The sequence below is a fragment of the Phyllobates terribilis genome, unplaced genomic scaffold, assembly GCF_046119375.1.
Source record: "Phyllobates terribilis strain yellow unplaced genomic scaffold, ASM4611937v1 Scaffold_3__8_contigs__length_932513732, whole genome shotgun sequence".
NCBI lineage: Eukaryota > Metazoa > Chordata > Amphibia > Anura > Dendrobatidae > Phyllobates > Phyllobates terribilis.
The window spans coordinates 157788678-157814771 of record NW_027362763.1 but is presented as its reverse complement, the minus strand read 5'-3'; the positions used below and the strand labels follow the sequence as shown (position 1 = coordinate 157814771).

The window sequence follows — 26094 nt, the reverse complement described above, 5'->3', positions numbered from 1 at the left end:
CCACGCTCAGTGTACTGAAATATGAAATACTTCTTAACTCTTTCTATGTATTGAACTATGGAAAAGACTTGGTGTGTCTTGATTCATTATTCATCATCTTAATGTATAGGTAGTTAGAGGTTTTCGTTTATATTTGAATGGCATGTGTGGAGTTTTATCAGACACAGTATCCTCCTTGATCTATGGGCCATGTCTGATATTGACACTCAGATCTAACTTTCTGACCCAGATGTCAACTCTCTGCTGTCCAGAATATCAGAGTGTTTATCAGCCATATCCTCCTTCTTCTCCTCTCGCTTTCTAAAACTCAATGTGGACAAATCTGAAAACTCAATGTGGACAAATCTGAAAACTCAATGTGGACAAATCTGAACGCATCATTTTTCCTTCATCTCTCCTAACCTCCCTACATAATCTATCACAATAAATGATATCACTCTTTCTCCTGTACCGGACATCCGCTGCCTCGGTGTAACCCTCAACTCTGCCCTGTCCTTCAATCCACCATCCAAGCTCTCGCCACCTTCTGCCACCTCCAACTCAAAAATATTTCCAGAATCCATCTTTTCCTCAACCCTGAATGTACTAAAATGTTAGTGCATGCCCTCATCATCTCCCACTTCGACTACTACAACATCCTCCTCTGTGGCCTGCCAGCTAACACTGTCGCTCCTCTCCAGTCCATCCTCAACTCTGCTGCCCGACTAATCCTCTTCTTTGCACTCTAAGCCAGCACTTCTTGCCTCTGCAAATCCCTTCATTTGCTCCCAATTCCCAATGTATTCAGTTCAAACTTCTGACGTTGACCTACAAAGCCGTGTATAATCTGTCTCCTCAGTGTATCTTCAAACTAATCTTCCGATAATTTTCAACACGCAACCTCCGGTCCTCCCAAGATCTCCTTCTCTCCTCCACACTCATAAGTTTGCCACCCAATTGCCTCCAAAACTTCTTCTGAGTATTCCTCATACCCTGGAATTCTGTGCTTCAACACGTCCAATAATCTACCAGATTCTGAACTTTCAGACGGAACCTGTAAACCCATCTCTTCAAGAAAGCCTACAGCCTGCAATGACCACGCTATTGCCTCACCACCACCGGAGCTTCTGCAACCTCCCTCCCCAACCTACTGTCTCCCTCCCCATTATCCTTTAGACTGTAAGCCCACAAGGGCAGAGTCCTCTCCCCTCTGTATCCGTCTGCCATTGTTAGTTTGTTCACTGTAATTTATATTTGTATTTTATACGTAACCCTCTCTCATGTGCAGCACCATGGAATCAATAGTGCTCTAAAAAGAAATAATAATTATTACTTATTAATATTGCACCATTTAAGTTAATGAGAGTTTCCAAACCTTAAATAGCCGCTGGAGATGAGAAGGATGAATTGGTAAAAAATAGAAAGTTGCTAGGGTCTTCCAATCTAGATATGTAAAGATTTGCGGCACTTACAGAATTCATTTCTTTATAGAGACATAGATACACTCAGCTGTGATGGTCATTTTACATGTACTTGTGCTTCTTCTTAGCATCTTTCTTCCTTGGATTGTTATACCCAACTTTGTGCTCCTATAGGTGCATTTTCGGGACAGTGGTGCTCATTTTCTCTGTTGTGAGCTAAGGTGTCTATTCAGCACTTTGACCCCACCTCTGTTAGGATTAGTGGCAGTCCTAGTGATTAGACCCCATCAATCACAAATTAATGGCGTCTTCTACATTATGTTGATGGTTGGATCTCAGAAAACCCTAGTACATCGGTGATGCTGGGAACACACAATGCTTGCATACCATTTCCATGCCAAAGTAAGTGACATATCAGTGGGGTAGAGTGGACAATCTAGGCTGATGGAATTACTTTGGGCAGGGTTTACTGGGTTTACAGGGATTGGAAACGCCCTCAAAGCACTTACCAACTCATTTGAATAATGGATCAACATTTATTTTCCCAACAATGCTAACATTTTTTGCAGTCAAAGTAAGGAAGCTTGAACCTGTATTTTTTTAAATTATTTATTTATATAGCGCCATTGATTATTATAGTCCACTTATTATAGTCCACTACCCAATGCTGTTACTGCTTTAACAGTCTTAAAGGAAATCTGTCACCATGTTTTTCCTATGTAATCCGAGAGAAGCATGATATAGGGGTAGAGCGATGTGTCACTTACTGGGCTGCAAGCTGAAATTTTGATTAAATCGCAGGTTTTATTTGCTGCAGATCTACCAGTTCTCTAAATGCTGATCTCTGTATAATCTCCCCCACATCACTGATTCTTCTTGTGTACACTGTGTGGGGGAGGGTTACATAGAGCAGTGGACTACATGGCACAAGACAACTAGTCCTCTAGTGATAGTTTCAAGCTGATAAAACATTGATTTTATCGAAACTGAAGCAAGCAGCCCAGTAAGTGACACATCAATGGAATCAGGGTATCTGCCCCTATATCATGCTGCTTTCTGATTACATATAAAAAATCTGGCGATAGATTCCTTTTAATGCTCCAGATAGCCTTTTTATAGGCTCTGAACATTACTGTATAGCAGCCTTATTTTTTGATCTGTGTTACGGGATCAGTTCCTGTACTAACGCTGGGTTTCTTGAACTGAAATAGCAAAGTCATATTTACCTGTGATGCTGTTAGTTCGGGTCAGAATACCTTTGGATGGGCTGGAAATTGTGGTCTTTTAAGACCTCTTAATTCATGATGTCACACTTTTTGGGGGGTTTCCACCAATTATAATCACTGAGCAAAAAGTCTTCCTAGTAAATAGGAAATTGATCACTTTCCTTAAATGTCAACCCCAGGGTATCTGGAGGTTTCTTGACATTATAGTGGCCCCACGGTGTACACAGTGTATGCTGTATCTTGAGGTTTCATGACATTTTGGTGGCCCTACAGAATACACAGATAACAAAAATTGGACATTTACTGTATTGACAAAAATGATTTACTGACCCTTGTCCTCTTCAAGGACCTACTGATCTCAGCAGTGCATAGCATGGATCATTACTCCATGACTTCTCTATTCTTGGCACTTCAATTCTCAAGCCAGGAGAGTTACTTAGGACCTTTAGTGTTATTCGGAGGCTTGGCCCACTTTTCCTTGATAGTTTCTATTTTCTATTTATCTTTATTATATTATTTTGATTGATAGATTTTTTTGTACATAAGTATTGGTTGTGAAATGTGATAGAAAGTAAAAATGGAATAAAATTCAGGAAAAGAAAGGGGCTGTCGAGGAGTACAACAGTCATTATTCAAACCATCAGGAGTTAACAACATTCCTCTCTTAAATCACCAAGATCACAAGGAGACCCCCAGTTGGCCAACAGTAATCTGCCCTTAGAGGGGTTTTCCCATGAACAAAAGTACATTTAATCAATAGATCTTGGAATAATAATAACTTCCACAATTGGATGTGTTTAAATAAAATGTTCCTGTGCTGAGATAATCTTATAAATGTGCCCCTACTGTGTACTGTGCAATGGCTGTGTCTGACCATGTACAGAACATGGTCTGATCATACCACAGCTCCTGGGCAGAGGAGGAAGCAAAAGAGTATACAGGCAGGACAGCCTGAGATCACAGCTGATTCTTACTTTGAAGTAAAACATTGTTTAAAAACAGGCAGGGAAATGTTTTACCTCACAGAAAGAATCAGCTGTGATCTGGTGCTGCAATGCCTGTATACTCTTTTGCTTCCTCCCCTACCCAGGAGCTGTGGTATGATCAGACCATGTTCTGTACATGGTCAGACACAGCCATTACACAGCACACAGCAGGGGCACATTTAGAAGATTATGTCAGCACAGGAACATTTTATTTAAATATATCCAATTGTGGAAAGTATTATTATTCCAAGAACTATTGATTAAAATGAACTTTCATTCGCGGGAAAACCCTTTTAAATGTTCAACTGGAATTTAAATGTTCAACTGAAATTTAGGCAACAAAATGCCAACTGGAAATGTAATAATTATTTTATAGTCAATAAATGTTTCACTGCCCACAAAAGTCATAATGCTGATCTTTAATGACTAAACATTACCCAACCTCACTAACCATTTAGGCAATAACCATATCACTGCCCATTAGTAACAATCAATGTGCCACTGACCATTATTACCATTATTATGAACAAAAATGTGATGGTGCCCCTTACCATCAGTCTTGAATCACTGTATCACTGACATGCGATTATCTGGAATATACGCTTGGCCACCTGGCAGTATGTGTTAAGTGTATTATTGACAAAACGGCACCAATCGTGATAATCGTGATTTCATAAACTGAAACTAAATGAGACCAAAGCATAGCAAATTTTAGTAACTCTTTCTCTTTGGTGAGTCAGAATTATAACTTTGGATAGGTATAAACTTATTTGGATACTTCTGAACTTAAAAAAAAGGATAAAAAAAAACAATAGGCAAACAGCCATGATCTACAAACATGTAAAGGATGAATGGGATAGAAGAGACTCTTCTTAAAACTTGATATTGCTTCTAGTGGAACATCCCTTAAAGAGTACCTTTTATAAGTTTAAGTGTGTCAAAAATAGCCATATCATAGAATCGTGGCTGCAAAGCTGAATAAAACATAGTTTTTATTATTTAAGTTCTCATCTTTGTTGTGGAGATATTAGCTTGTAAAGTGTATTTTTCTCCTGCATAATGTTAACCAATCATAAGCAGGCAACATCGTACAGTGGAAAAAAAGAACATGCCCTAGAAAAGCTTACAGCAGGCTTTCTACAGATAATTATAGACAGCCTTGATCTCTGCAGCTACTGTTTAAATGAAGCACAGCTGAGTGTGATTACAAATGTCTCCAGATCTACACTCATGGGAGTTAGGGTGGAGGACAAGGGGTACAGCAGAACTGGATGTGATTATAAATACTTCCAGCTTTCATCTTAGGCACTCTGTGTGGGGGAGGGGAAGCCCAGCTGAGTTCACAGGGCTGAGAGAGGAGTGCAGATGTGTTTATAACCACACTCAGCTGAACTCTAATTACTCTGCTTCCTCTACTGACTACTGTGAGATGAAAGATGGTTGTAATCACACTCAGCTCTGTTGTACCCCCTTTTACCCACACTGACTGCCATAAGTGGAGATATGGAGATGTTTGCAATCCCACTCAGCAATGTTGTACCCCCTTTTACCCATACTAAATGCCATAAGTGGAGATCTGGAGATGTTTGTAATCAAACTCAGCTCTGTTGTACCCCCTTTTACCCACACTGACTGCCATAAGTGGAGATCTGGAGATGTTTGTAATCACACTCAGCTCTGTTTTACCCCCTTTTACCCACACTGACTGCCATAAGTGGAGATCTGGAGATGTTTGTAATCACACTCAGGTCTGTTGTACTCCCTTTTACCCACACTGACTGCCGTAAGTGGAGATCTGAAGATGTTTGTAATCACACTCAGCTCTGTCGTACCCCCTTATACCCACATTGACTGCCATAAGTGGAGATCTGGAGATGTTTGTAATCACACTCAGGTCTGCTATATTTGCAATCACACTTTTCTACTTTACAGATCTCACACAGGAGAAAGCCTGCTGAAATTGGTGAATGGTCCTCTTTAAAGAGAATTAAGATAAAGTAGGTGTGCACTGCATGTGAAGTCACGCCATGTCCATATGTCCCATTCAATATCATTAGATCTCCCTTTTGACTGGTTAGAGCCAACAATTCGTCTCATGGCTTGCCTTGATAAAATAAGAAGTGCAGAAGCTTGACCAGAGGTGATCGACTGACTGACCAGTTCTAATCTGAAAGGGAAACTATGATGCACCAATGAAAATTCATGGATAGACTTCAGACCTTAATAAGTATGGAAGGAATATGAAGAATTGTTAATGATTTTGTAAAAGAAAATTGGTGCATATATACCGTAAAGGATGGCAACAAGTTGATGTAACATAGTCCATAAACAGTAGGTAACATGAAGGAGCAGCAACAGTAACCAATGTTGTTTCCCAATCATGATTTATTTACCTGTGTATATACAAAGACAACATGTTAACCTTGTAGGAACTTTATAAATAATCCATTATAAAGGTCCTACAAGACCAGAATGTTGCCTTGTTGCAGATGTGAGTGAATAAATCATGACTGGGAGGCAATGTTATTCCAGCATCTTTTTTCTTTAGGTTGCATATGGCGGGATGTGGCTGTATTCTTGATAGCCATGTTATTACAAACTACCAGAAGCCATGAAATATCTTCCAAAGAGGTTGTAGCTCCTTCTCTAGGCAGTAAGTAACAGTGTAGTTGGGGGTTTGTTTGTATTGAGATCAGGTAGATTTTACTTTTGTATCCTAGTTTTTTTTATATAGTGCTTTATTTTATTTTTGCTACAGATGTACATGTGACACCCCAGGGGTCTGGTTGCCACAGTAATAGAGATATTATGTCTGAGAGCAAGTGGGAGGTTTCTCTGGTCAGGAGCCCTAAGCATGCAACACTTCCCACCCAGACATGGGAGGGGAGGAATTTGCCCTTATAAACTGGGTCTGGGGCGGGATTAGGTTAGACAGAGTCAGAGCCTGCAGAACAAGCAGAGCAGTCAGAGCCTGGAGAGGGAAAGTGAGAACAGGAGCTCTGTAGGAGCAGAGGCAGAAGGCCAGGGGCTGTGAGCAGAGATATAGCTCGCCCTGGCTGAAGTTACTAAAACCGGACACAGGAGTCCGAGGCTGTGGGGACTGATATATACCCAGCAGCAGAAACCAGCCGGCAGGGGATTCCAGGTCCTCTGGCCATAGAAGCCCGGAGGCTCAGTCACAAAGAAGGGACCAGCGCCGCCATCCAGGAGCGGAGGCTAACAGAAGGCCCCAAGTCACCAGCCATACGGGTGAGCACCACACGGTATACTCGGCGACGTGGGCTACTTGTAACCGCTGACAGCAAGGTAGCCAGGAAGAGTGCAGATAAACGGGGAGGCCTACAACTCCACCTGGCCAGGGGAACTCCTGCTTGCTCGCAGACTGACCAGGCCCCTTATACTAGCCAGTACTCCCGGGAGGGACTGCCTTGTACCATCAGTAAAGACCCTGAACTGCACCTCACGTCTCTGTGATTCCTTGCCGCACCAGCACCATTAGCACTGGGACCCTCACACCATCACTCCCATCATCTATCACATTAGCTGCCCTGAGGAGATACTTCTCCCGTGGGGAGTTATCCCATACTCGGCTGCGCAAACAACATCAGCCTCAGCGGTCGGCAGCGCAGCGGCGGTCCCCACTGACCGCAATCCACGGGTGGCGTAGTCGGACATTTGCTATACATTAAGACTGCCACTGGTTTGACCACCCTGGGCACGGACCGGGTCACCGCCACACGGAGACTACAACCCCCAGCATTCTACAACAGGCCCGGTTCCTGGTTCCCCTGCACAACACAGGCCCAGGGGCGCGTCAACTTTGGCGTAGTCGGCAGGATTTCGTGCCCGCAACCACCGGGTACTGCGTGCCTGAAAAAGAGACTTTTATACTTACCTGTGGTGAAGTTTCCCGCCGTCCGGAGCCGATTCCCGCCATCAGACGCCATCTTGGACCGTTTCCCGCCATCTTCTGCCTTCTTCCCGCCATCCGCAGCTGCTTCCGGCCTTCGGACGCCATCTTCGGGACGCCGCACGGGAAGAAGAGGGGCGTGGACGCCGAAAGCGCGCGAGATCCAAAGCTCCGCCCCACGCTCCGCCCCACGCTCTGACGCTGTGCAAGGTCCTGGAAGGGAGGAAGAGCGACGCTGACGTCATCGGAGCTGCGGAGCCGCGGCCTACGGAAGAAGAGCATCGCAAGGTAGGCCACGGTCCACTAGGGGGGAGGAGGATGCCGGATACCGAGGGGAGCTCCACTGCCACAGCCACCGCCAGCGCAACCGCTGCAGCAGTCATGCCATTCACCATGCCCTATATCCCGGGGGCAACCTGGCTACCCCAGTACTCAGGGGAGTCACATACTCTAAATGACTTTAGAGAAAGACTGGATAGCCTCTTCCAGGTGTACCCCCTCACAGAAGAGCAAAAAGTGAGCATCCTGGTGGCCCAATTAATCGGGGCAGCCCAAAGGGAGGTAAAGTCCTGGCCACCTGGAAGAGGACTGTCAGAGAAATACTAGCCCGGCTGAAAGACACATTTGATACCTGCAGCTCAGCCGAAATAAAGCTCAGATTTTACGGGTGTAAACAGCTGGCACATGAGAGTATAAGAGACTATGCTCTAAACCTACAAGAGGCCCTGAGAGCCATTAAGCAGGCAGACCCTGACAGCGTGGGAAATGAAGATAAGCTGTTGACTGAACAATTTATTGAGGGTCTACTGTGCAATGCCCACCGAACCCAGTTGCGTGCAATGGCCTTACAGGACCCTGACCTGGACTTTGCACAGTTCAAGGACAGAGCCATCTGGGTGCTCCGAGAACCGGCACCAGGTGGCGCTGTGATCCACAGGCGCCCTGCTATCACTTACCACCAGGAGACTGCGCCCTTGTCTGCAGGGCCTGTGGGAGCTGATGCGCAGGCTTTAAACAGTGACCCGGCTACAGACCTGCACCATCAGGTCCAAGAGCTGACTAAGAGCGTTGCCGCGCTAACCAGAACTGTGCAGTCTTTACAGGTCTCTTCTCCAGGAAAGATCCAGCTGGCATCCGGACCGGAGGACGTCCCGTGGCGCCGACTGAGGAGGACCCCACCGACCAGAGGAAGACCCAGCGACAGATACAACGAGGACGGACGACCCATCTGCCGCCGCTGCAATCAACCCGGACATGTGGCAAGATACTGTCATTTAAACGGGCACAACCTGGGGTAGAGGGCCAACCCCCAGGCATAAGACCATCAGGCCCATCAAACTGGCGTGATAAATACGTAGAGGGACGTCCAATCTTGCCTGTGGTACTGGATGGCATTCCTATGAGTGCCCTACTAGACACTGGGTCACAGGTGACCACCATCCCGTACGTGCTCTTTAAACAGTACTGGAATGACTCGGACATAACCCGCTACCCAGATGACGACCTGAGTATCATCGCCAGCAATGGTCAGCCCGTGCCGCAAGTGGGATTCAAAGAGGTGACCATTAAGATCGGTAAAGTCGAACTGGCGGCACAAGGACTGATTATAGTGGACATAGACCGTCATGAGAGTCACCCTAGAATAACCTTGGGAACTAATGTGATTGAAAATTGTCTTGCAGAGGTGATTCTCATTTTACAGCAGGTTGCCAAGAACGCCAGTTCCGGCCAGCAGCGGGTGCTCCAAAAAGAGATCCGGGCACTGATGAAGCGGCAACAGGTGGAACTATCTGGTGGTGAGATAGGTAGCGTGAGAATGTGTGACCCGTTCCCTATTGCCATGCCCCCAAAAAGTGAGATGATGATTTGGTGCCGGGCAGCTATTGGTCTAAGAGGTAGAGACTACCAAGCAATGGTAGAACCCGTCTACTCAGACAGTAGGCCCACCATTTTTGACAGCACGGGGGGTGGTCGATGTACGCCATGGGGGGGTGCCCGTTCGCATCATAAATATAGGGGAGAGAGAAGTACACCTGCCCCGGTATGCCACGCTAGCCAAATTGTTCACCATCAACCACAACTCTGTACAGGCCATGGAACCCTTGCCTCCATCTCAACCAGAGGAAGGTAACGGCTCTAAGAAACCAATGGAGGACTGGTGTCAGCAACTGCATTTGGGTACTGACTCCACTCCCTCACACCAGAAACAGGGAGTCTATCGGGTGGTTCGAGAGTACGAGAGAGTGTTTAGTAAACACCCGCTAGACTTCGGGCGAGTAAAGGGGGTAGAACACCACATCCCCACGGGAGACCATCCTCCCATAAAGGAGAGATACCGACCCGTACCCCCGGCACACTACCAACACGCCAAGGGGATGCTTAGAGACATGAAGGAGGCTGGGGTAATCAGGGACAGCTGTAGCCCCTGGGCAGCTCCACTAGTCTTAGTGAAAAAGAAAGACAACACCATGAGAATGTGTGTAGACTACAGGAAGGTCAACCGTATCACACACAAAGATGCGTACCCGTTACCAAGGATAGAAGAGTCCTTAGCTGCATTAAAATCTGCTAACTTCTTCTCTACTTTGGATCTCACTAGCGGGTACTGGCAGGTTCCTGTAGCAGAGGCGGACCGGGAGAAGACCGCATTCACCACCCCGATGAGTCTCAGCGAATTTAACTGTATGCCGTTCGGGCTCTGCAACGCACCAGGAACCTTCCAACGGTTGATGGAATGCTGTCTGGGACACCGGAACTTCGAGACGGTCCTGTTATACCTGGACGATGTCATCGTCTATTCCAAGACCTACGAGGACCACCTGAAACACCTGGCAGAAGTGTTTGAAGCACTGGCAAACTACGGCCTAAAGGTGAAACCCTCCAAGTGTCACCTCCTGAAACCAAAGGTGCAGTACCTGGGACACGTGGTGAGTGCTGACGGAGTGGCTCCCGACCATGATAAGATCACCGTGATTAAGGACTGGCCAAGACCCTCCAGCATAAAGGAAGTGCGGCAGTTCCTCGGGTTGGTAGGCTACTACCGAAGATTCATTCCCGATTTCACCAAAATGGCAGCCCCTATGCAGGACCTCCTGATAGGTCAATCTCGGAAAGCCAAAAACCAGAAGCCGCCCTTTAGGTGGGAAAAGCTGGAAGAGGAGTCCTTCTGCCAGCTGAAGATAGCCCTCACGGGGGATGAATTCCTGGCATATCCAGACTACAGCCAGCCCTTTATCCTCCACACGGACGCAAGCAACATCGGGCTAGGAGCCGTACTGTCCCAGATCCAGCAAGGGAAAGAACGGGTAATTGCTTACGCCAGCCGAAAGCTACGGCCCACGGAGAGGAAGCCTGAGAATTATAGCTCATTCAAGCTGGAGTTCCTGGCAGTAGTGTGGGCAGTGACCGAATGTTTCAAGCATTACCTTGCCTCCTCCAAATTCACCGTGTACACGGATAACAACCCGTTGACACACCTGGACACTGCAAGGCTCGGTGCCCTGGAACAGAGATGGATGGCCCGCCTGTCCAACTTTGAATTCACCATCAAATACAGGGCAGGACGCTCAAATGCCAACGCGTATGCCCTGTCTAGAATGCCGAGCTTACCGGACGTAGGGGAAGATCCAGAAGATCTGGAAGAAGTTGAGCTCCCTGCGTTCCACCGTCATGGGATTACCCTGTATTCCCACCGTGTGAAGGACAGGCGCTCCGTGACGTTCAATCCCTTGCCCCACTACAACTGGGCGGAGACGCAAGACAGTGATCCCGCAGTCCATTTGGTGAAGGAAATGCTGACCCAGGCCGATGCCCGTCTTGACCCAGATGCTCCGGAGGAGACCAAGCAACTGTGGAAGGAGAAAAGTAAGCTGTTGCTCTACAGGGAGAAGCTGTGCCGGAGAATGGTTAACTCTCGAACACATGAGTTGACCTGGCAGGTAGTGGTCCCAAGACGAGACGCGGCTATGGTTCTGGAGGCATACCACAACGGAGCAGGGCATTTCGGATGGAAGAAGCTGGAGTTCTTATTGCGTGAACGGTTCTACTGGGTAGGCATGAGAGGAGCCATCGAGAGGTGGTGCAGAGACTGTGGCCCGTGCCACCTGAGAAGAAAAGATCGAGCCAGCCAGAAGACTCCCCTGCAGCCCATCATCACCAGACAGCCACTGGAACTGGTAGCCCTGGACCATGTGAAACTGGCTCCAAGCAGATCTGGGTATGTCTACGCCCTCACAATCGTAAATCAATACTCCCGGTTCCTGGTGGTGGTCCCGGTCAAGGACTTAACGGCTCAAACAGCAGCTAGAGCCTTCCAGCAGCACTTCTGCCGTCCACACGGGTACCTGGACCAAGTGTTGACAGACCAAGGACCAGCCTTCGAAGCGGAGGTCTTCCAGGAGTTCTGCAACCTGTATGGCTGCAAGAAGATAAGAACAACGCCCTATCACCCTCAAACCAATGGACTCTGCGAGAAGATGAACCAGGTGGTGATAGATCTGCTAAAAACATTGCCCCTGGAAGAACGCAGTCTGTGGCCTGAGAAACTGCCCGATCTGGTGGACCTGTATAACCACATCCCTGTAGGTTCCACCAACTGTACCCCGGCTTACCTAATGAGAGCAAGACCTGGTAAGCTGCCTATTGACCTTGATATGGGAGTCCTGACACCTGAGGACAGCTCGCCAGAGGCAGACTGGGATATAGAACGGCAGCAGCAGTATCGGAAAGTACAGGAGAGCGTCGAGCGAAGTCTGTCTCAAGCTAGAGAAAGGCAAGAGAAGGCTTATAACCAGTATGCTCCCGCTGTTCCCCTGGTACCTGGAGAGCAGGTCTTGAAGAGGAAGAGGCGGCTCTACAAGTTGGACGACCAGTGGGAGAAGGACCCGTACACCGTACTGCCATCAAGCCATGAGAACCCAAAAATCTGCGTAATCAGTAAGGATGGAGGAGAAACCACAGCCATTGTCTCCAGAGACCACCTGAAGAAGTGTCCCGAGCAGCTGCAAAGCCCTGAAGAAGATCAAGAAAACCCTCAACCCGCAGAGGAAAGGGAAGAAATGATCAGTACCGTACTCGGAGACTTCCCCCGGTCTTGGACACAAGTAAACGGCGCTGTCGTGGTACCCGTCCTCACCTTTCTCCAGCCAGCCCCGCAAGTGCCTACAGAGGAACCGGTAGAGCTGGAAGAGCAGCCGGCCCAAGAGGCAGAAGAGTCCACACCAGCAGCACAGGAGAATCAACTCTCTGCTAGTAGTGAGCCTGCCGTGCCCCTAGTGAGCCAAAGAGTGCGCAGACAGCTGCCCAGCTTACCCATAAAACCTCCTACACCCTGTAGTGCAGGACCAGTTAGTGAGCTCCGTAGGTCCACTAGAGTCACTAGAGGTCAGATGCCCGCTCGCTGGAGAATCTAAACTAATGCACTGTGAATTTATCTGTTAACTGTTTATGGTTTATGTTTGTTGCCTGTTATTAATTATGTTTCTCAGTTACCCTGCAGATTTTTATGGACTAACAGGTTATGGATGCTGGATAACCGGAATAGTTTTGTAGATAGTTGCACCTTGGTGCCTCTTGCGAAGACGGCCGCGGAAGAGAAAACCTGTCTGGCGTGGCCTCCTTGCGGCCCAAAGTAGTTAGTCTACCCTTGCAGCCACGCCCAAGGCCAACGCAAGGGGTTTGCTTTAGACAGGTCCCCTACTTCGCTTAAAGCTTCACCTTGGGTGATATGGACACCCAGTTGCGGACACGCCGTGACCTTTAAAGAACTAAAGCTTCTTGTAAATATGTTATCGTATTATTGTTTATACCCTGTTATTATGTTTTAAAAATGTGTTTAGTCCCGGAGTACTAAAATTTACTAGGGGGGAATGTGACACCCCAGGGGTCTGGTTGCCACAGTAATGGAGATATTATGTCTGAGAGCAAGTGGGAGGTTTCTCTGGTCAGGAGCCCTAAGCATGCAACACTTCCCACCCAGACATGGGAGGGGAGGAATTTGCCCTTATAAACTGGGTCTGGGGCGGGATTAGGTTAGACAGAGTCAGAGCCTGCAGAACAAGCAGAGCAGTCAGAGCCTGGAGAGGGAAAGTGAGAACAGGAGCTCTGTAGGAGCAGAGGCAGAAGGCCAGGGGCTGTGAGCAGAGATATAGCTCGCCCTGGCTGAAGTTACTAAAACCGGACACAGGAGTCCGAGGCTGTGGGGACTGATATATACCCAGCAGCAGAAACCAGCCGGCAGGGGATTCCAGGTCCTCTGGCCATAGAAGCCCGGAGGCTCAGTCACAAAGAAGGGACCAGCGCCGCCATCCAGGAGCGGAGGCTAACAGAAGGCCCCAAGTCACCAGCCATATGGGTGAGCACCACACGGTATACTCGGCGACGTGGGCTACTTGTAACCGCTGACAGCAAGGTAGCCAGGAAGAGTGCAGATAAACGGGGAGGCCTACAACTCCACCTGGCCAGGGGAACTCCTGCTTGCTCGCAGACTGACCAGGCCCCTTATACTAGCCAGTACTCCCGGGAGGGTCTGCCTTGTACCATCAGTAAAGACCCTGAACTGCACCTCACGTCTCTGTGATTCCTTGCCGCACCAGCACCATTAGCACTGGGACCCTCACACCATCACTCCCATCATCTCTCACATTAGCTGCCCTGAGGCAATACTTCTCCCGTGGGGAGTTATCCCATACTCGGCTGCGCAAACAACATCAGCCTCAGCGGTCGGCAGCGCAGCGGCGGTCCCCACTGACCGCAATCCACGGGTGGCGTAGTCGGATATTTGCTATACATTAAGACTGCCACTGGTTTGACCACCCTGGGCACGGACCGGGTCACCGCCACACGGAGACTACAACCCCCAGCATTCTACAACAGGCCCGGTTCCGGGTTCCCCTGCACAACACAGGCCCAGGGGGCGCGTCATACACAACAGACATGGCGGCAAAAAAGGTGACTGAAAAAAGCTTAAGAATATAAGAAGGTGATGTTCTCAGACACACTGAATTCTACAAATAAGCAACATGGGTTTAAGAATAAGGAAGGAGGACTGGAAACGCGTTAGATAATGAGCGGCAGTGACACACTGTGAACAGAATTGTCAAAGACAAAAATAGGGCTGATGATGACTCATTTATTTTTCTGTTGGTCTTATTGTTCTGTTAGCCTGAAAGCCGGACTAATATTATACCTTCTTTACACAATGTCTACATAATCTGCAGGAGGAATTACATATATGAAAACCCCATATAAAATATTGCTAAATATATTTACAGAAAGGAATAGAGGACTTCAAAGGAAGACAAAGGTGGTGTCTACGAAAGTAGGTCTACATGTATAGTGTAACAGTGTGCACTGAGAGAGTGGCACACATTCTGTACTTATGTATATGGGCAGATGCTGGTGCATGGATTATTTGCACTTAACCATGTTTTGTTTTGACACTTGCGGAGTGTTTGTACCGTTATTGGAGATTATTTTATTAGTTTATGCTTGGCAGCTACCGAAGGGCGCGAACCAAGGCAAGGGCCGACAACCCTATAGCCTGAAAAGGGACAAGCCGGACTTTACTGTCCCTTCTTAGCCAAAAGCATGGTACAGTTCCAAAGTGGAAGACCCAAGGCATTACGCTTTGTATAGAAAGGAACTAGTTAGATAGAGAGAGAAAGCAAAACTGTCAAAAGAATCTGTGTTGAAAAAACCCTGTCCCACCATTACCGCCATCCTTGTGCCAATAGAATACAGCTACTTTTCATGGTCTTTGCCTCAAAGCACAGACTGTTTTCAAAGGGGTCAGAACACTAAAAATATTCCTGTATGTACCACGTAAGGCATCTCCAAGAAGATACTTACGGTATATACAAGACCAATAAAAAATATAGGCTAAATCATTAAACCAATTTGTTTGTACTTTATTAGGAAGGAATATTATAAATCATAATATCTAAAAAATAATAATAGGTGAAAGCAAGGTATGGGGCAGTATTGTTGGAAGCCCATATACAATGTATGAAGAGACAAAAAGTCAGATATGATAATTAAAGGGGTTGTTCACTACTAGGACGCCTTCTCAATCTGAATGTTTGCCCCTGTTAAAATAAAAACAGTTATACTCACCTCCAGTGCCGGCGCAGTTCCAGCGGTGTCGGCACTAGCGTTCCCGGAGCTCACATCACACTGTTTTGTCACACGAGCGATGCGTCCAAGTGGCGCCGGCTTCACTGTCTTTGCCTTCTTATGAATAAGTAATCAACAGGAAGTCAGAGCTGCAGCTGCTATCCCCCTTCCTGTTGATTACTTATACGTCCGAAGATGTAATAACCTCACATGAGCCCCGGGAACGCGAGTGCTGACACCGTTGGAAAGGCGCAGGCACAGGAGGTGAGTGTAGGTGATTTTATTTTAAGGGGGGAAAATATTCAAATTGAGTAGGCGTTGCCCTAGTTGTGGGCAATCCGTAAGTCAGACCATAGTTAGATATAGTAACAAGGATAGATAATTAATCCACTGAGGTAAGGAGTCCTGAATAAAGAAATATAATGAATACATTAGGTATAGATTCAATATAGGGGGTGAAAACAAATGGTAGGAGTGCCATTCAATATGAGAATCTATTACCCATGACATATTAGTGTAGGTGGTATCGTGCTATCTGCACCCAGAAAAAAAAGCCTTGACGCGCGTTTCGCTGTACATGACATCACTAGGCGGGGGTTCACTGTTACTTAATTTTATAGTTGAGCTCATTGATTTGATGCAAATTGAATTTGGGATGACTTTTATGAAATTTACTAGATCCAGATTCCCAATAATGCTTTGCAGCTATCACATACAGCCAAATGCGAGGGGTTTTCAGAGTTTTGCTGTTCTATCAGGGGTTGTGTTCATTTGTGACAGTAACATTTTTCTTGGCATCAACAAAAGTCAGTGACATTTATCTGAATCGGTTTGTTTTGGTTTTCATGGATTTCTAGAAGCTCCACTCACATGGGACAGTTGCAAAAAATGCAGGAATTTCTGGGATAAATATTGGATATGCATGAATCTATGTCTACATATTAGAAGAAATTTATCAAAATTGGAATTGTTGGATGAACCCAATTGGCTGACATGTGGCAACTAATCAACTGTGCCCTTTAACAGGTTTTGTTGTCGGTCTTGAATAGAGATGAGCAAATCTGCGAAAATTCTAATTCTGTAGATTCACATGAATTGGGCCAGGAGATTCAATTTGCATCAAATTTATTAGTTGCAAATTGAATTTGCTATTTAAAGATATTTATTTTTCTCTGAGGTCTCTCCAGACCATGGAACTTAGAAAATGTGGGGATAATAAAAAAAAAGGTCTATATACTGTAATACTCACCTGTACCCGGCTCTCATCAGTCCTGCCTTACAGCTCCCTCCAGCTCCACTCACTCTTCATGGCTCCAGTGCTGACATAACATTCTCTGACGAATAGCCATGACGTCATTAGACCTTGTCGACGTTGTGTGGCCTTTTTAGGGGCACCAGATGCACCGACCAGCTACAAACACCGAGCAGACCCGCAATGTAAGACAGATGAGTGCTATGGAAATTTTATTATTAGATATTGCACCTCCAATCATCCCATTAATAAGCTGATGTAATGTAATAATTCTCGCTCTTCACGAATATTAAATACTCTTGGCAAATAAAAAAAATATAGTCCTGGGAATATCAAATTTGCATGGATCCCTTATCTAAATCTAACCAGAATGCTAATAGAGAATATTATAATAATGATTTAATAGGACATTTTATTATTGTCTAGTATGTCCTTAAAGCTACGGTACATAAATACTGTACTTACCAGAATGTCTTGAATTTACAAACTTGCATATTTCCCTCATTAAAATTGCCGGAGTCTATTTTTATATCAAGACAAAGTCCATTAACTTATCCGCTTCCACAGGAAGATACATTGCGCGCTACTTAAGCAATGATGTATTGGGAAAATATACTGTATATGGCAATGTTAGACTGGAGAAATCTGTCTATAAAAAACTCCCAATAAATAATTCAGAGAGTGATGATATAACTGACAGGCCACTAATGCAATGCAATGTGTTAGGGAAGCATGTCATTATTACTACCTGTTCTGCTAAACAACAATACATTTCAATCACCAGAAGACGAGCTTTTCATTTTAGAACATCACTAATATTTCATCCATCTTTTCCGAACGCAACAAGATGGTCTTAACACAAGGATCGTAAATACAGACCTGCTATATATCATCCACATAGACTTTATTTAAATGTGAGGTTCATGGAAAATGTCATTCTTCTTCCCCAAAAACTTGGGGTATGCAGTTTGTGCTAGGTCGTCTATTTCGGATTCTAAGGCTTGAAGTTCCATAGCTTAAAGGGGTTATCGGGGAACTGTTTTATTTTTTTCTTATTGGTCTAAGAAATTAAAGGGCGGTAGTTGCTAACTAACTACCTGTTTTGCCTGGCACCGATTTCTGCCGGCACAGATCAGTCACAGACCACTTCTGCCGACGATTCAGCATCTTCATCTGACATTACATCAACAGAGCAGCGGCTTCTCTTCCATTTAGTTGACAGGGCATGATTGCTGACATGCTGATTGACAGCCGGTTCCCCGCTGCCTATGTCGACAGAGCAACCAGGAAGAGGAAGAGCTGCTCTGTTGACAAGGAACAGCTGAATCACTTTCAGGGGAGTTCAATGACTGCTCTGTGCCAGCGCTGGGTAAAGCAGGCAGGTAGTTAGCAAATTTACCTGTTTGTTAGTTTTTAGGACCAGAGTAAAAAAAATAGTCCTGGATAAACTCATTAATGGTTGTTGGCATTTAACAATTGTATTGGAACAATGGCCTCATTTACTTTTCTCTTATTCCTTCTGGCGTGACAAATAGCAATTGTCATCATTCACATCAGTCCCTGTCCCCAATAGCACTAACACACGAAAAAATTATAGATAACCAATTAACCTATCGATATGTTTTTTGATTTTTGGAGAATATCAGAGTAGGAAAACAAAACCTACACAAACTGAAAGGCCACATAAAAAGATAAGCACCATTCTAAATAGCTTTTATTAAAAATGTTGTAATTTTTGGCTGTTGCAGGGTCTGTGTGTCCTTTATTTAGCTGAGCAATTTTGCAAAAATGTTACAAATCCATCAGAGCACCTGTTCAAATCTGACAGCTCTCCCTCTGCTCTCTCCTCTATTCTCTAGGTGTTAGTGAAAGCAGGATGGAAGGGTAGGGTGTCATGCTCAGATATGTAGTGTAGTGAGAAAATATCTCACACAGGGCAGAGAAAACAGGAGGCTACAAACAAGGAGGAAAACACATAAAGAAGAAAATACAGTATAGGAGCTGTTCTGATACATGAAAAAAAGTGAAGACAGCAGCATACTAAAAACAGACTGACCTCACATCCAGCCTGTATTACTGGGAGAGACACTCCGAAAGAGAAAAATTTTAAGCTTAGATCAGCTGAGTCTATAAACTGCATATCAGGGGGTCTGAAAATGAATGAAGGAGTGAAGATTTCAGGCTGAAACTTAGTTCTTGTTTTTTATTAAAGGTAATCACTAACATATGTAAAAATATTTTTCCATGTCAACAGTGTCTACAACCTTTAACAACACAGTGTTATCGCTACCTGTACAGCTGTTTCTTTAACTAGTTCTTATTTTTCCTCTGTGTAGACTAACTTTTAATAATGTATGTATGCTTTAACGTGTATTTTTTATTAATTAATGTATATTATTTTATGCAAATGCAGAGTCCTATACTGTATGTAATTGTGGTTGGTAGTGTATTTTTTGATTTTATAAAAAACGAGTTATAAATATATCCACCCTAACCCTTGACAAGGTGTAATTCACAATAGATAGGAAAAAGATCTAGCACTCCCAAGTTGACAAATGGCAAATTCTTTAATTATTGTCCACTGTGGTGTACATAAATGTGATGTTAAAGTCGACATGACCTTTTTCAAACATACACCTGTAGAGCAGGACCACCTGTAAGGCTTCCTCCCAGAGACGCTGATCATAGAACACACAGCGCTCTATCTCCAGAGCCTTACCTGTGGTCATACTCTAAAGGTGTAGGTTTGAAAAAGGTCATGTTGACCTAAACATCACATTTATGTAGACCACAGTGGAGCATACAATTAAAGAATTTGTCATATTTCAACTTGGGAGTGCCGTATTCTTTTTCCTATCTATTCGGAGTTGAACCCTATCCAAGCACCCAATAATCTTAGGGATGCCTTACATCTTTACTTTATTAGGCTGTAATTCACATCACAATCACTGCCCAGTCACGTGTAGGCACATATAGCATGAACATCTGCAGGCAGAATATTGTGAATTTTTTTCAAATCTAATTATTTGGGAATATGTCGAGCCGAGAGAAAAGTTGAGAAGGACACATCTGTTTTATTCTACTGAACAAAATTATAAAAATGCAATAAAGTGCATATTCCTACCCACTCATTATCACTTACCGAACGACCTGTACATCGAAAGTTCGACCAAGGCCAGTTCCTCAGGTCCAACATTCAAGGTCTGAGTAAGGACATTGATGTCCGGACCATTTGGTGGTCTTCTGACCCAAACTCAACAGCTTCAAAAGCATATTATGAGGCTGTTGAGTTCAGGTCAGTAGACCAGTGGCTGGTCTGAACATCATGCTTCATATGTGGACATTGGTGTCTGTACTCGGACCCTGAAGGATGAACGTGTGAAAAAGCCCTTGATAGCCAATGATTGTGAATTCCCATTCCTATAAGTTTCCTCACTCCAGTGCTCCTTACCTATGGATATATTTATCTCATTCTTTTCCTTATTGAACTTCTCCAGCAGCAACCTCTAGCGTCCTCTCTGTCTTATCTAATAGCTTATATGGAGAACAACTGTCGTTGCCTGGAAACTGAAAACCAGACCACTTCTATGAGAAGATGGTGCGTGTGTCTGTACAATGACTCGGTGAATGAGTCACCGAGCGTCATAGGTGACTTTACCTTCGGATCTCGTTGCCATGACAAACTATAGGTGTGGTTACCACCGAGAGGAGACTTTCCAAAGACTTTCTTACACAGTTCTTAATGAACTATGTAAATGTGTGGGAAAATTTGCATCTTTCTTTGCTGACTGGAAAGTAAACTGTGCAATAAGTACACAGACGTGGGCCGTTGCGGATGTCGACTACATTTTGCATTTGATTTGTATTTAGAGTTCTTGCCATAACAGCTCAAATACTAGCATGCGTCAAGAAGCTTTTTGAAGGAAGCACTTAGAAATAAGTATATAATGCATTATGAGGAAAATTCAATAGTTCCTGCTACTGATGTACTGTTATTTTCCATGAACTTTTCAATGAAGCAGAAAAAAAGAGTAAAATTCAGAGTAACTCATATTGATGGACATGGACACTTTGGACCCACCAGAGAACATCATTCTGAAGATCCACACTATAGTTGTACTGTATATGTGTCTACATATAGTCACTGCTAATTTTGTCATATCTTCTGGGACTAAAAAGTTGTAAAAAAGACTTACCAAAGACCTTAGCCAAGTCAGTACCAATCGGGGATTTTCTTTTGACACAATACACAGGCAGTGTTGCAGCCCCTGCAAAAACCTGGGCCTACTAGAGTATTATTTAGTTCTCTAGTGGGACATAACATCCCTGGTCACTCATGCATTACTTGTTGGGGGTTTTCAGACATCCGAATGTATTGTCTGTGTGATGTCCATTTTTGTTGCGGATAAAACATTGACCATTTATTTTTGTAGACCAATGGTCCATATTAATGATATAGATAGACAATACACAGTCATGGCCAAAAGTTTATGCAAAGAGTAAGACTCAATATTTACAGAGTTCACCCTTATATTCCAAGACTTCGGCCCTTCATCATGGCAGCTGGATCTCAGTTTCTGGGCCAAATCCTGACTGTTGACAACCCATTTTTTTCTAAACATTCTTTTCTAATCAGTGATTGGAGTTTATCACAAGTTTTATGTTTTTGTTTGTCTACCCACTTTTTTTGTGGGTTGATTACATGTTCTCAATGGGATTAAGATCTAGGAAGTTTCTTTGACATGGACCAAAAATTTCAATGTTTTGTTCACCGAACCACTTAGTTATCACTTTTGCCTTGTGACGTGGTCTCCATCATGCTGGAAAAGGAATTGTTCATCATCAAACTGCTTCTGGATGGTTGGGAAAAGTTGATTTTGGAGGATGTTTAGATGCCTTTCTTTATTCCTGGTAGTGTACTTAGGAGGAATTGTGAGTGAGCCCCCTCCATGGATGAAAAGCCTCCAAACATAAATGGTCTCAGAATGCTTTACTGTTGGCATGACACAAGACTAATCGTAGCACCTTTTCTTCTCTGGACAACCATTCTTCTAGATGTCCCAATTAGTCTGGAGTGGGCTACATCAGAGAAAATAACATTGCAGGAATTACAGGGAAAAGACTAAGAAAGTTATTTTCTTTTATGACACCCCTTTCAGAACTGTTTATGACAACTGGAAGAATGATTTCAGAAGTCTTGAAAATTAAGGGTCAACACTCTAGATATTGAGTCTTGATGGATTTGTCAATAAAACTTTAGAAACTTATGAAATGCTTATCATTGTACTTCAGTAAACATAGAGACATCTAACTAAAGATCTAAAAACTCCAAAGCAGCAAACTTTATGAAAACCAAAACATATTAGTCTTAAAACTTTTGGCCATGAATGTTCATATCCTACTCTGGTCCTCACTGACCTATTTAAGCAAACGGCTCCTCTACTGAATTGGCCACAGTCTGATTTCTAGAAGACACATAAATAACCTCCTTCTGGATATGGTTATGTATGTGAAAACCTGATGAAAAAATTGGACGTGTGAACGTAAAAAAAACAAGTAAAAAAAATTACATGGGGAAAAAAAATGGTCTGATTTTTGTGAACTCTTAAAACAGAAATGCTCTTGTGAAAGCTAATGGGTAAATTAAGTTAGATGAGGAGGTTGTGGCATACAATTGCTAGCAAATTAACATGTATTTATGATGTGAATTAAAGAATGTTGTATTAATTTTCAGATTTTCAGTTTCTGGTATGTTTGTGCTTTTGACGCAGTGGAGGGAAAGCCAAGGAGAAGAAGTATATGGGAATACAGTTTATATCATCCACTCAATGTCAGATGGCAGCTGCAAATGCTGATGCAGAAAAATAAATAGAGATTGCAGAAATAGGAGATAAAGTATGTGGTTTAGGTACCGAATATCCAAGTATTCCCCATTTATAAAACATTTCTACAGTTATCTTTCAAATATATGCAGTATTTAAGTTGTAGTTGTAGACAAGTTGGTCAAGGTTCAGAAGTGACAAGCAATTGACAAAAGTAGGGAGGTAACTGTTATAACAAAACGTTGGGAATATTTGTCTCAAATATAACAATATATGAACCCTACAAAACTCAAACAGTATTTATTATATGTATAGTGAGGAAAGCCAGTTGTATTCACCATATAATGGAGCTTTTTACTGTAAGGATATTTCAGCCTTGAAATACAATACTTCAAGAAGTAGTGAAAAAAAAAGCAAAAGCAGAATTCTAAAAATTCACAAAATGTTTTTTTTTATGACAAATGGAACAAATAGTTAAAATTACTAATAATAACCCAATAAGATGATACAATACATTGCTCTTATTTGACAGCTCTTGGGAGATTTAGGGTATGTGCACGTGTTGAGTATTTGCAGAAGAAATTTCTGCGCCAGAAATGTGTCTCTTGGCAGACACTGTGTGAAATATGTGCATTTTTGATGTGTGCTTGATGTGGTTTTTGCATTTGCTTTTGATGCACTTTTTCACCATTTATTTGAATAAGTCAAAAATGCTGAAAAAACGCTAAAAGGCTATGTGCACCCGTTAAAGGGACAGAATGACTGTTCAAACTAAGTACAGGCGCTTGATGCTTCATGGTGGCCAATCATTTAAATACACATCCCACCTGTTTGTTTGCCATCTATCTCCTCTTTTGTCTGAAGCCAGAGCTGTCAAAGAAGAAGGAAGTGGAGATTTGGGGAAAACAAGCAAGTGAGAAGGTGTATTTGAATTATTGGCCCCACTGTGAAGCACTGAGAGGCGGAACTTAGTTTGAACAGTCATTCTGTGCTGACAGTGTCCCTTTAAAGGGAATCTGTCAGCAGGTTTTTGTTACCTCATCTGACAGCAGCACGATGTAGCCAACGAGTCCCTGATTCCAATGATGTATCACTTAGTTTATTGGGTGCAGTGCGTCTGACACAATCAGAGTTTATAGATTTAGCAATGCAGCACAGCTAAGAAAGCTAGCCCCGCCCACACCAGGCTCTGTATGTACATTGAATATAGATAGTGAGCTGCTTATCACAGGCAGGGGCGGAGTCAGACTAGCATGCATGCCCTGCTGTAGTCCAGACAATAATAATCACAAGGTGATAAAACCTTCACTGTAAGTAAACAACACAACAAAGCCTGAAAAGTGACACATTGTTGAAACCTGTTTAACCCCTACCTCATTCTGTGCTCTTATTGATATCAAAACCCTGCTGACAGATTCTTTTTAAGTATTTGCAGCAGACATTTTTGCACAAAAATTGTGTCAATTAGCAGTAAAAATGCTGGGTAATATAAGTGTGTTTTTGCCGTGTTTTTGCATGTGTTTTTGATGTGTTTTTCCTATTCATTTGATTGGGTGCAAAACTCTGCAAAAACACTGAATTGACATGCTTCTGAATTGAAACAGCTTGTAATCTGGAAGGAAAAAAAGAAATCTCATGCACTTTGCTTGTATAGTAATACACTGCAATTTTTCACAGCACAAACACATGGAAAAAACGCGATAAAAATACAATTTTGCATATACCCTTAGAGGGATTTTCCAACACAACTGTATTAAGGCTTTTGGGTTAGCGCTCGTGCAGATGTCTGTATTTTCTGTCCGAGTTCAATCCGACAAAACAACGGATAGCACTGACCAATGTTCTTCTATTGGGTCGCGCACATTCCTTCCTCGGACTGAATCTGCCCAAGTAAAAAATCGCAGCATGCCCGATTTGCATCCGATATGCGGTTTGCACTAGGCCATGCAAGTTAATGGGTCAGTGGAAAATATTGGGCCACACTCGGATGACATCTGCACTGTACAATTTTCACGGACTGACAGATGAAAACGCGGAAGAATTTTTTTTTTTAAAAAAACTTCTCCACATCCAAGAAAATTGGATAACACTGTGATCAGACTGTGATCAGAGTTTATTCAGAGTGTGATTAGCATAATCGGCCCAATTCTCTAGGATGAGAGATGATACGGTCGTGTGACCCTGGCCTTAGGGTTCACCCTCCGGCAGATCTAAATACATTTATTGTGGAAAAGCTTAAAATGACTGATAGTTCATTTCTCAGCCTAATTTATGAAACCATCTATCTATAAAATAGATATAAAAATTTGAACTTGATGGACATAGGTCTTTTTTCAACCTATGTAACTATTAGTGATGAGCGAGCGTGCTCGTTTAACCCTTTCGCCGAGCACGCTCGGGTGCTTCCTGAGTATCTTCGGCGTGCTCGTATATTAAGTTCGAGTCCCTGCGTCTGCATGATTTATGATTGATAGTCAGCCTGAACACATGTGAGGATTCCCTAACAGTCATAAATCATGCAGACACAGGGACCTGAACTTAAAATATGAGCACGCCGAAGATACTCGGGAAGCACCCGAGCGTGCTCAGCGAAAGGGTTAAACGAGCACGCTTGCTCATCACGAGTAACTATGTAACCATAAAATATACAGAATTTTATTTTATCTGTTAATTTGCTTTAAAAATACACTATGTGCGCTCTTCGAAAGGAAATGTTCACTATACTATATACTACTGTATATACTAATTATATTCTAACCTGGCTGGATAGGAAGTCATTTTCAATCCTGTGCAAATTACTGTATTATGCAATTGCTTCTCAAGTAGGGTGAATCTAGAATATTATATTGCTTACTATTTTTCTAATACATTTAATTTAGACTATAATATTAATACTTTTCTAGAAATTGAAGCCATTTTCAAGTTTCATGTTCTACACCCTCCACCAGCATTTCCCTCACCCCTTTATCCTTGTGAGAGGCATTACCTTAAGTTTTCCTGCAGAGTTCCTTTACTGGTGACATCTCAATTTTTCATGAAGAAATTCCTTGCTGGGGATTCATGCAGTGAAAATTAACGGACAATGTTTCAGGCTTTTCATTTGATCTCCCTGTGATCTATCTTTAATTTCTTGGAGTATCCACAGCTTGATAGCACAACTGAAGAAAAGACAGAAAAGATATTTAAAGCCGCGCTCACAGTTGCGGAAAAACATTGGACATTGACCGTACAACATTTATCTCCTGCCGTAATTTCTTCCTTGTGTCCTCAAAGGGAATCTGTCACCATGAAAAATGGCCCTGAACTAATATAATGTGTGGATAGCTAAAGTGACGCAGAATCCAACAATGAAATTATCTGTGATGCGCTGGCGGACACAAAAAAAA

General features: G+C 43.7%; 1 protein-coding gene across 16 annotated transcripts in view; it reads right to left on the bottom strand.

The window, feature by feature from the left end:
- The window catches only part of MYT1L (myelin transcription factor 1 like), a 679346-nt gene that overhangs the window by 497825 nt on the left and 155427 nt on the right, over positions 1 to 26094 (bottom strand). For 15 of the 16 annotated variants that reach the window (XM_073674215.1, XM_073674210.1, XM_073674221.1 and 12 more), the window contains exon 2: positions 25695 to 25866. The exons of the other annotated variant lie outside the window; for it this stretch is intronic. The gene's annotated coding sequence lies outside the window, so the exon portion shown is untranslated. The remainder of the gene's footprint in view (positions 1 to 25694; positions 25867 to 26094) is intronic. 16 annotated transcript variants of the gene reach the window in all.